Source organism: Trachypithecus francoisi, unplaced genomic scaffold, assembly GCF_009764315.1.
Source record: "Trachypithecus francoisi isolate TF-2019V2 unplaced genomic scaffold, Tfra_2.0 Lachesis_group12, whole genome shotgun sequence".
Taxonomy (NCBI): domain Eukaryota; kingdom Metazoa; phylum Chordata; class Mammalia; order Primates; family Cercopithecidae; genus Trachypithecus; species Trachypithecus francoisi.
In genome coordinates this window covers 104,550,765-104,562,845 of record NW_022681457.1, presented here as the reverse complement: position 1 = coordinate 104,562,845, position 12,081 = coordinate 104,550,765, and the positions used below count along the sequence as shown (strand labels likewise).

General features: G+C 51.9%; 1 long non-coding RNA gene across 1 annotated transcript in view; it reads right to left on the bottom strand.

Annotated features, from left to right (window-relative positions):
• Positions 1 to 1,073: 1,073 nt before the first annotated feature.
• LOC117093937 overlaps positions 1,074 to 12,081 on the bottom strand; it is a 48,221-nt gene continuing 37,213 nt past the window's right edge. The window contains exons 3-4 of the long non-coding RNA XR_004441303.1: positions 2,395 to 2,668; positions 1,074 to 2,292 (exon numbers count right to left, since the gene is read on the bottom strand). This is a non-coding gene — a long non-coding RNA (uncharacterized LOC117093937). The remainder of the gene's footprint in view (positions 2,293 to 2,394; positions 2,669 to 12,081) is intronic.

Genomic DNA, 12,081 nt, shown 5'->3' with positions numbered 1-12,081 from the left:
TTTTAAAACTGGCACAGTTCCAGTCAACCTGGAACAAGTTGGTCACAGCAGTTCCTCCAAAAGCAGAGCCCGAGACAAGGATTCAATGCAAATAGTTTATTTGGGTGATTCCAGAAAACACCCTTCAGGAAATATGGAAGTGAAATAGGAATGCAAAGAACACCAACAAAAGGAAGGTTATCAAGCAGGTTACTGCTACAGGTGTGGAACCTCACCCCACTGGTAACTCTGGGAGTCAGAGTAGATGCACACCCCAAAGCTCACAGTGAAGGAACGGGGTGCATGTACACCAGCTCCACTCAGCCCTTGGGGAGGGCCACTCTGGAGGATTCATTCCTTGGTGCTTCTGGTCTAGCACAGGTGCACCAGCTGAGAAGGCTCCTGCAGCCCGCGAGAAAGCCGCCAGGCAAAGAAAGGTAGGCGCTGGCGCTAATAAAAGGAGAACATGATGCAATGTCCACCATGCATTTCCTTCAGCCCTGGCACCTCCCCTGCACAAATGATTGAGACACGCATACGGTATCTTTGCAGATTTTAAAGTTCCAGACATGTTATCTACTGTTCCAAGACCTCTGTAATAATAAATGACCAGGACATATCATTACTGAATAGAGACAGTCTAAATTACAAAGGGTAACCCATATTTTTTTAAGTACATTTGGTTTCAAATTAGGAAGATGAACCACGAAACTGATTTTTTTGGTTTTTTTTTAAAGAAAGAGATGCAGGTGCTGGCAGATGGGACTCAGGCCCAAGTGCACCGACCTGAAACATGCCAGGGGGCTACAGCAAAGCACTGACGGCACCTGCAGCAGTGTCTCTCCTGAGCTGCTTGCCACATTTCAGATTTCTCCCAGAAGCAATTCATGATCACAACATTTATTTATTTGAAAATCATTACCAGCCACCATCTTGTCTTGGAACCCACACAGACTGACCCCAAAATCAAGCATAAGGCTCATTTAGAAATCCTTTAGCAACTTGCCTTGTTTCCTCAAAATCAATCATCCCTTTTTAGATTTGAGGGAGAACAATGGACTATAATAGGAATTCCCAATAGGCCAGAAGCATTGAGTGGTGTGCTAAGGTCTCCCAACGGGAAAAATTGGAGGAGCCCCCAGGCTGAAGCTGACATGGTGAACAGAGACCCTGTTCACATGCATGGCCCTCCTAGGTGACGTTCAGCTGGATAATGGGCTGTCACTGTGATAGTCAAGCCCTCTCCTTGGCCCTCACCACGGCTCTAGGCTGCTGGGGGTTTCTGACGTCCTCTTTGTACCTCACTGACCTCTATGAGCCTGGCACTGCTTCTCCCTTTGTAAGACACATGCTTCTTTGTTCTTTTCCTCCACTGTGCATCCTGTAAAGGCCAGGTGTGTGTGTGTGTGTGTGTGTGTGTGTGTGTCCTGCTGGGATGGCCATTAGGGTCTCCTGGTCCCTCACGGGTGTAGAACACATTGAGGAAAGCAGGTTCTCGGGGCTCCTGGGTTCAAGAACTCTGTAGTAGACAATGAAATTAGCCTGACAGTTCAGGATTCCGGGTCTCCTGGGTCCTCCGTCCCACAGCACCCCACTCCCTCCAAGGCAAATTGCACCCCGCCCCAGGAAACCTGAGCTCCCCAGGGCTCAATTAATCTGTATCGTGGTCTGAAACAGAGAGAAAATGCCAAGTCGAGTCCAGTCTAGCTCTGCCAGGCTCTTTTGTTCTGCCATCAAGCAGCAGTTCTCATTTTCATCTGAGCCTCACCTAGAATCTCCCAATTATGAATTCATCCTAGAAGCTTCCAGACCACCCATGCACCAAGTCCAGCAACCCCAGATCCAGGGCCTGGGAGGAGGAAGGGGCACATGTCCTCTATGATAAGTGAGACAAGGGTAGTCCGGGATGGCATCCGCTGAGAGGGGTTCCTCTCCTAGTCTGGGGGAAGGAGGGGCCCTGGATACCCAGGACGGTGGCTGTCCCCAGCTCCCGAGCCCTCAGTAAGATCGCGGAGAAAGTTGTTTAAAACGTCTTCCTCAGCCATCCCGAACTGAACTAATCACCCCCTGTGCTACTCCCAAGCTCCAAGATCCTCCAGGTTGCACATACGGGCCCTCCCGGGTGCTGACCCAGTCTCCACCTACCCTTCATTCCTGGCTTCAGAATCCGGGGCTCCCCACTGGTTAGGAAACCAGGGATCCTTTGTAGGAATTGCCTTCGCCCTCCAAGCCTGCTGTTCTGATACCGCTCAGCAGAGGGCGCTGTGGGCGTGCACTGCCTTCCAGGCCCGGGCCAGCTCCTACCAAAGACATCTGTGGAAAGAGGAACGGCAGGGATGAAGGGAGGCTTCAGAAGCTATTCCTGTCCCTTGTCAACAGTCTTTCTTCTCTGCTAAAAATGTGACACTAGCTCACCTGGGGCTGGAAAGGAGAAGGTGACCTCTTGGTCCTTCCCTGCTTGGCCCACTGCTCCTCTCCACCTATTGGTACCCCCTCCTCCTCCAAACTCCACGGGAAGCCACTCTCAGGAACACTTCCCAGAGTTCCTCTCAGCAGCAGCCTCACAGGGCACACCTTATTGCACGTGTGTGTATCCTGTCTCCCCCATCGGACTGGGAGCTCTAATCATGCTTGGAAGTCTCCTCCAGCGCAGGATGCTGTTAGGTGAAAGGCACTTAGAAGAGACCTCCTGACAAAGCAAAACAGGATAGAGACTAGATTCTCAGGCTTCCCCAGACAAGCCATCCAAGTCCTTGCATGTTCACTCTGCCTATGAGGGACATTTCCTAGGGGCACACTCCACTCCTGTCATCCTTCAAAGTTCAATGCAGAGCTCACCTCCTCCAGGAAGCCTTCCATGACTGGCACCCCCAGGGCAGACTGGACCTCTCCAACCTCTGCTCCCACAACCCTTTGTGCGTACTCTAGGTAATGCCTGCTATGAGCACTTCCCAATGGCATTTCAGGGCTGTGTGGCCATGTGTCTCCCTCATCAAACTATGAGCAACTTGAAAGAAGAGACCTGGCCTCAGTCATCTCTAGGCCCTCTGCAAGGTCTGGAACATCCTAGCTGCTCAGTAAATGTATGCTCAAGTGCAAGGTTAAAGTCTGACCCAATCATTCCATCTTTAGTGAAAATCATCCAAAGTTATAACTGGGGAGTCTTAAATGTCAGACAGGATTCTGAGGTCTTTCCATTGATTCATCTCATTTGCTCCTCACAACTCTACAGATAACCATGTTGGTGTTATGAATTAAGGATGCTGAAGTTCAGATACATCAACTAATTTACCCAAGGTCATCCAGCTAGAAACCAATGGGGCAGGATTCAAACCCAGGTCTGACCCTCTCTGGAGTCAAGTCTTTTAAAAGCATTCATGCGTTCATTCGTTCATTCCACCTGTGAATTCACTCCATATCTACTGAATATCAGGTATTACCAAGCTAGGCTAACACAGCCAAGTAAAGGGAAGACAGGAGAGAATTTGTTACTGAGCTTTTCATTTTCTCCCAAGTTAATGGAAGAACTGCTTTTCCCTGCTCAACTGCTGGGACTGCAAGTTCCCTCTCATCTTGCCCACCAAGTCCCTCTCCCTATACCATCTCCAGAAGGCAAATGAAGCCCAACTCTTCCTGTGCCTCCCTGAGGAGGCAGCTGGGAATCAGGAGACTCAAGACACAGGAGGAAAATCAATGACACATCTTCCTGCCTTTCCCCAGCTCATCACACACTGCTCACTAGGCCAGCAGGAAAAGCACAGACAGGCTCTGGCCTGGGGGACCCAGGTCCCATCTGTTCCTACTGTCGGCATTCCCAAGATGTCAGACCTAAAAAGGGTGCTTAGAAATCTCCAAACACTCGCCCCCACCCCCATTTTATGGATGGAGATACCGAGGCCCTGGGAGGGATAGGCCCTGGGACAGAATCACTCAGGTCCCAAACACCCGCCTTCACTGGGCCGAAAGCCCTCACATTAGAGCTACTCTAGGGTAATACTATGGTTTGAATATCTGTCCCCTTTGAAACACATGTTGAAATTTAATCCCCAATGTGGTAGTATTGAGGGGTGAGGCCTTGAGGAGGTGATGGGATCATGAGCGCTCTGCCTTCATGAATGGATGAATCCATTAAGGGGTTATCATGGGATGGGAACTAGTGACTTTATAAGAAGAGGAAGAGGGCGAGGTGTGGTGGCTCATGCCTGTAATCCCAATACTTTGGGAGGTCAAAGCAGGTGGATCACCTGAGGTCAGGAGTTTGAGATCAGCCTGGTCAACACGGTGAAACCCCACCTCTACTAAAAACACAAGAAATTATCCAGGCATGGTGACAGATGCCTGTAATCCCAGCTACGAGGCTGAGGCAGGAGAATCACTTAAAACCGGGAGGCGGAGGTTGCAGTGAGCCGAGATCATGCCACTATAGTCCATCCTGGGCAACAACAGCAAAACTCTATCTCAAAAAAAAAAAAAAAAAAAAAAAAAAAGGACAAGACCTGAGCTAGCACATTTGCCATCTGCACACTCAGCCTCCTCACCATGTGATGACCTGCACCACCTCAGGACACCAGAGTCCCCACCAGCAAGAAGGCTCTCCCCAGATATACCCCCTTAACTTTGGATTTCCCAGTCTCCATAACTGTAAGAAATAAATTCCTTTTCTTTATAAATTACCTAGCTTCAGTTATTCTGTTATAAGCAACAGAAAATGGACTAATACAGGTAATGTCTTCAAAAGAGCCACCGTGAAAACGTATGTGTTACACGTAGAGGTGAGGGCTAGAGATAAGTGACAGCAGAGGGGCCATGCACACAAGTTAGATACTTAGGATGGTGGAGATGAGGCCCTAGGGCAGCAGGGAACCTTAGATGGGAGGGGAGCAAGATCTGGAAACAGGCTGGAAGAACACGTGGGGCCTGCAGAAGACAAATCCTGCTGCCCTCCCCAATTGGTAGTAAAACCCAGATCCCTGGATGCTGCAATAAGATGGGGGGATGGGCTGTCCACGGCTCCCAGTAATCATTCAGCGAAGGCACAGCTCACTACAGGTGCACAGATTATATGCCCCTAGGCAAGTCCCTTCACCTCTCTGGGCCTCAGTTTCCCTGTTTGTTAAAAGAGGGAGGTGAACTGGATAACTCCTAAGGTTCCCTCCAGCTCTGAGGCTGTACATTAAATATCTTGCTTCCAGACCTGAGAGCATTGAAGGATGAGAGGGTGAAGGAGACTGCCTCCACCCCGCCCTTGCTTGCTGTGAGGTTGTGTCTGCTTTCCTGGAGACACGGACTCTTCCTCAGGCCAAAAAGCCCAGCTTTCAGGTGGCAGAGTCCAGCATGGGTGCACCTGGTCCAGGGATGGAGAAACAAGCTCCAGGAACCCAAACAGCCATCTTGAGCCTCCAGTAACCACCAACCAGGCAGAGTACCCAGATTCAGTGCCAGAAGGTCCCACAGCCACCAGGACAACATCCCTCCAGGCTTTGGGACAGGAAGACATGACAACCACCATCAATCAGAAGTTTGGCCTTGGGTAGCAAATCATGCATGAGCTTCTGGGCTGACCTCTCTGGCCAGCCAGCATCTGCCTCTCACTAGCTGGGCAAGTGACTTTACCTCTCAGGGCCTTCATTTGCCCACACGGAAAATCACCATACCTACCTCACTCATGTTCACACCAAGAAATGTGCTTGGCCCACTGTGGCTCAGCAGAGGGTCCCAGGAGGCCCCTGCACAGCTGGCTTTGAATCCATCTTTATGGAGTGGGGTGGGAGGGGCAGACAGTTCCCTGGATTTTATTAAGCTGCGATTCCCAGCCCAGAGAACTTTCAGGGTGACACCAGCAAGGCCTTGGCAGACACTACCCACAGTACCAATAATAAAATTAAATTCATCAGTGTTCTCAAGTTAGCCCCTCTCCTAACCACGACTGCCTAGAGTGGGGCAGTACTAATGCATGGGGCGTGGATGGTCCCGGCAACAGGGGTGAGGGGTGAGGGCCTCCACCAGGCAGGAGGCAGAAGCCAGCGTGGCAGGCTCCCGCTCCCTTCTGGGTCTTTCCAGCCTCCAGCTGGCTTCTGGCTTTGCTGGACTATATCTTATGTCCCTCTTCATCTACTTCTCTGTCTCAATAGGTCGCCCACCCCTGGCTTTGTCCCGTCTCTCCACGCTCCTCCAGGGTCTCTCACTCTGTTTTCCCCCTGTCCTCACCCCTCCTTCCTCCAAGGAGCACCCTCCCCAACCTCCTCCTACAAACCCCGCAAAGCCACAGCTGTCCTTAACCCAAAGTCCTGCCAATTAAACTGCTCCCTCCGGCTCTGGCTGCGGCTGCTGACGTCGGGAGATCCGGGCGAGGCGAGGCCCCCGCCTACGCGGGTGGGGTTGGGAGAGGCGACGGCCCCCTCCCAACGGCCGTCGGTCAGTCAGAGGGCGGCCACACGAGCCGGCACCAGACCCAAGCGCCACCCGTCGGTCCTCGCTCCCGCCAGGCCTCGCATTCCTGGTCTCCCACCTTCTGCCCAGACCCTGCCCACGCTTCCCGCACCAGCCCTAGGTCCCAAGGTCCCCAACTTGGGCGAAGATCCCGCCTGAGCTCCCCGCATCTTCCCTTGGTCCCACGGTCCCCAACTTGGCGCCAAGACCCCGCCTGGGCTCCCAGCATTGCCCCTCGTGCTCGGGGTCGCCCGCCCCACGCCCAGTCAGCAAATGTAGCCCAGGCTCTGCCTCTAGCGCTGCAGCTCCGCAACCCCCACCCCGAGTTCCCCGCGTCCCAGCGTCCCCAGTGCGCTCCCAGCACCCTCCGCGCCCAGACAGCGCACGCCCAGCGGACGCCGCGCCGCGACCCCGCTGGGTCCCCCGCCCTCCCGGCAGCCTCCGCGCCCCCGGTCCTCGGTTTCCCCGCTCCGAGCGTCGTTGGCTCTGCCTCCACGAAGGCGTCGCCGTGGGAACCGGGAGAGGGCACATTAAGAGCAATTAGCCTGCGCACACTTGGCAGCGATACCTTGATAAATAATAGTCTGAAAGTCATGTAAATAAATATTAGAGCGCATTACCAGGGCAGGAGGCGCGGCACGGGGCCCGCTACCTGGGGGCGAGACACCGCCGTCGCTGGGGATTGACACGTGCAGGCGGGGGCCCGAGATCCCCGCGCCCTGGTGGCCTGCGACCCGCTGCCAGGGGCCCGGCAGTCAGGGGTGGAGGGAGAGGCCGGGGAAGGAGCCCCAGGGAGACAGAGAAAGCCACAGAAGGAAATAGGGAGAGGGGAGTGGGGAGAGAGAGAAGGAGGGAGTTGGGGAAGGTGGCGGGGGTGGGTGAGGACGAAGGGTGTGAGGACGCAGCAGGGAAGTGGAAGAAGCAAAATTTGGTCCCCTAGGGCTCTAGGAGATTCCTCCCTTCTCCTGGCCAGGTTTCTTTTCCTTGGCCCGGGCTCTCCTTCTCCCCTGCCTTTCTGAATGCCCCTTCCCAGTCTCCTTTGCTGGTCCCCCTACATCTCCCCATTCTCACCGCTGGAGGCGCCGGGCTCAGACCTTGAATCGCATGGCTCCTAGCCTCATTCATTCACTAGATGAGCACAGCCCGCCTAGATGCTTCCCAGTCATCCAGGTGTCAAGGGCTCCCACCTGCAGACCTCCAGCCAGACCCGTCTCCTCTGACCCACAGGCTGACAGGTCCCTTGGACGTGGGACCTCAACTGGCAGGACACGGAACCCCTGCCCTCCCCTCTAGAACCTGTTTCACCCATGCTGTGCCCCAGCTCAGGAAACGGCTCTAGTTTTCCACCTGTGGAGGAAAAACCTTCGTGCCATTCTTGACACTTCTCTCTGACACCTCCTTTGTAGCCCCTCAGAGAGTCCTGCCATGTCCACCTTGAATGTGTTTCCAGATTCCTCCCACTGCCACCTGCTCCGCGTTGCCGCTTAGCCCAAGCCCCACCCTCTCTCACTGGGACTGCGGCTACAACTCCTCCTCCCTGGGCTCCTGCCCCCATTAACCTCCACCATCGCTGTGGACAGAGTGGAGGCTATAAAAGTACAAGTCACCCGAGTAGCTGGGACTACAGGCGCATGCCACAACGCCCGGCTAATTTTCTGTATTTTTAGTAGAGACGGGGTTTCACTATGTTAGCCAGGATGGTCTCGATCTCCTGACCTCGTGATCTGACCACCTCAGCCTCCCAAAGTCCTGGGATTACAGGCGTGAGCCACTGCGTCCGGCCAAGGCAGAAGAATCGCTTGAACCCGGGAGGCGGAGGTTGCAGTGAGCTGAGATCCCACCACTGTGCTCCAGCCTGGGCGACAGAGCGACACTCCGATTTAAAGAACAAAAGAAAGAAAGTGCTCACCTCTCTGCTCAGAAGTTTGCTTCAGAGGAAAAGCCAAAGTTTTTAAACTCCCCCACCAGGCTCTACCATCTGCCCTCCACCCCTTCCTGGCAGCTCCGACCTCCTCACCCACCTCTCTCCCCCTCGCTTCTCTGCTCCAGCCACCAGGACACCCTCCCTGCTCCTCAAATGCACCAGACCTGCTTGCACCTTTGGGTTTTGGCACCGACTGGCCCCTCTTCCTGGAACATTCCCCAGATGTCATCCTAGTTTAGCCTATCTCCTTCCAAGTCTTCGTTCAAATGCCCCATTCTCCATTTGGCCATCCCATTAAAACTGAATTTCTCCTCCAGCCCAAGAAAACCTCCTCCTTGACATTCCGCTTTCTGTTCCTTCATAGAACTCAACCCTTTCTAATACCCTGCATCATTTACTGATTTTGTTCATTCTCTGTCTCTCCCAAGTAGACAGTAAGCTCCATGAAAGCACGGATTTTTGCCATTTTTTCCCTTCACTGTTGTATCCCCAGTACTAGAAATAGTGCCAGGAACATAAAAGAGATTCAGTAAATATTTGAAGGAAGAAAAGAAAGTGGATAGGAGGCTGGAGGGAAGGAAGGGGGAAAGGAGGAGAGAAACAGAGCCTGGAAGGAGGGAATTGCTTGGGCAAAGGCAGGGCAACCTGGGCAACCATCACTGGGAAGGGAGTACTTGGAAGGACCCTGCTTGCTTGGAGCTTGGGGTAGCCCCAGGGCTCGCATTTGTGAGCGATTCCTTCAGCAGCCAGTACCCAGGCTGAAGGGGCACCAGGTTGGGGATCTCAGATGCAGCAGCCCCACCCCAGCCAACACCTCCACCCCCAAACCCATGGAAGGGAGCACCAGCTCCACCTCAGGCCCCAGCTGGGTGTTGGATGCCAGTGCTGAGGGTGGCACTGCATGGGTAGGCCCCTGGTAACAGCCACAGTAATTACTGGTTGTATGCGATTAGGGGATAATTAGGCTTAATAAGTCCAAAAGTAATTACCATGCAGGCTGCTTGCTGCTTTGGAAAACAGGGGCCCCCAGTGAGCGGGAGCCAGATAATTGAGAAGGGGGAGAGTGGGCATTATGGGCATTGGGGTGCTGGGCCATTCCTCTGGCAGATGCCCAAGTCCTCCCTGCCTCATCCCCACCAGGGCTTGCTCACCTCCAGTGATGAGGAGCTCACTGTTGCGCAGACAGCTCCTTGCATCACTGGAAGTCTGCGTATACAATTTTGCATACAATTTAGGTTATTGCTATTCCTGACAATAGTGTAGCCTCTTCACTTTCTTACTCAACATCTTAGCATGTGAATCAACACAGACCTAAAGTATCGATCATAAAAGAAGCAAAGTGTATCCTCCTAGGTATCACCACGGATAGTCCTATTAGTCCTATTGACTCACCACAACACCGACGTAGTGCTTCTCGTTAGTGCCACTGAGTTCCTAACTCTTTAGCTGTACTGCTACTCCTTGGGGGCCCCACAGAACCAATCTAATCCACTTTTCCAGAAATGAATCCATGTCTCCTTGAATCTTTCTTTCTTTAGACAGAAGCCAGTGGCTGGACACATTGCACCCTGCCAAGGAAGTCTTGTGATGCAATGAAAAGGGTGCCCTGATCCTGCTGCCAACTAACCTTATGGCCTTGGGCAAAGTCGCTTGACCCCTTTGGGCCTCCATCTTCTTGTCTGTGCAAAGAGGGCAGGGGCACCCCAGCTTTGCTCTCTCAGGCCAACCCTAAGCCCTAAGCAGCCCCAGGTCCATACTGGCCAAGGGCTTCCATGCTAGAGGCTGGGGAAAACTCAGTGACCTTTTCCAAGCTTGGAATGGTTTCCTTTCTTTCTCACTGGACTGCCCTTTAGAGTTACCTCGGGAAGAGGCCTGAGAAAGAGCAGCGATCAATGCTCTGATCTGGACATACATCCCTGTCCTTCCATGACCTCAGACATCTGCCTTCATCTTCATTCTTAGAACTCAATTTCTACTCCATCAGGGGAGTGGAAGTTTGCAGGGCTCCAAGAATATCACAATAAGATGTAAATGCTTGCTAAAGTTTGCCATCATCACTTGGGTAGAGATCCATTTGTATGACTGTAATAAGCTATGATGGTTTATAGGATGATACTTTATATCCATTTTCTTACTTGATCTCTACCTCAACCCTGTTGAGGCATGTGTAGTGCTATCTGTATTTTACACATTAGGCAACTGAGGCCTAGTAACTAGGAAAGAAAAAAAAAACTTGTCCAAAGTCAGATGGCTAGCAAAAAGCAGAGCCAGGATTTGAACCCAGGTCCGGTTCCAAATCTTGTGCTTATAACCACGACTGTATACTTCCTTGTGGCCTCAGAGCTACATGCGAGATGCGAGAAGAAGTAGGAAGGATGGTGGAAGAAGTCAGAAGCTTATATTATTTAGGCGGGGGAATGCTATGTCAGGAGCACCAATTATTAGGGGTACTAGTCAGTTTCCAAAGCCTCCAATTATAATGGGTATAACCATAAAGAAGATTATGACAAATGCATGAGCCGTAACGATAACATTATAGATGTGGTTACTTTATATCTCTTGTTGAGGTTTGCTGAGGTATTTCTTCTATTCTAGGGGCTATTAACTTCATTACCTGCTCTAGCATCTGGGACATCAGATAAGAGGATGAGACAGGATGCAATGGTAGAATCCACCCTCCTCCCCAGTATTAGAGCCCAAGGGCCTCGTCACAGGCTAATGAAGGTCTCTGGCCCCATCTCGCTGGCATCTTTTTGGCCGGACGCCCAATGTAACTGTTTCTCCATCAAGGAGGATTTTCCTGAGGATCCCAGGGGGAAAGAGAAGTGCCTGAAAGAACAAATACCACAACAGAAGCTTCTCGTCTCTGCCTGGAGCAGTGCAACATGGAGACAGAACATGCGAACATAATTAAGACCATTCTAGCCCTGTAAACCACAAGGCCTGCAGGCCAAAAGAAGGAATGGAGTGGGAATGGCCTCACTTAGCTCCTGTGGACTCCAGAGGACCACAAATATGGATTCACTAGGAATATGCATCCTAAAGTCCCCAGAGTAGAAAAAAATTGCTACTGCCATAAAAATAATAGAACTGTCAACAGGCCATAAAATCTGCTCCATTAATAGGAAAAATATATCATGGAGTTTTCTTTCCTGCAAGAGTATCAACATTACAATTTTTTTCAGAAAATCAGAAAATAATATCACTGACAAACAATGATCCATGAGAGAGGTGGACCAGGGTTGGGTTACATAAATGCTCCGCAAGGTAGTGGGGTCCCAAAGCACTGCCCCCCAGGAGATTTTCAAACATATGGAAGGCAGGTGCCCACTCCAGGGGATTCTGATCCAACAGGTGAGATGCAAGACCTTGAAATCACAGAATTAAGTGGACACCCCCCGCCCCACTCCCACAGGAGATTCTGCAGCAGCCCTTCTAGTCTATGCCGGGGTTAGAGACCACTGCCCAGGTGCCCATCCATGTTTCAGCACCAGGGACAGGGCACACAAGTCATCTCTCAAATGTATTATGCTCAGTCACTCTGCTTATGTGGAGAGCTGTATTTAAAAAAATGCCTTAGCTCTCTTACTTTTTTTTTTTTTTTTTTTTTGGTGGGTGGGAAACTGAAGATATCTCGCCTCCTCCCTCTCTCTGATTGGGAGAAAAGCATGTGCTCTGGGGTGAGCACTGCAGCCCAGGTCCTGAAAGGCATGAAAAGTGAACCAAGGAGGGAGCAGATGAGGAGGGAC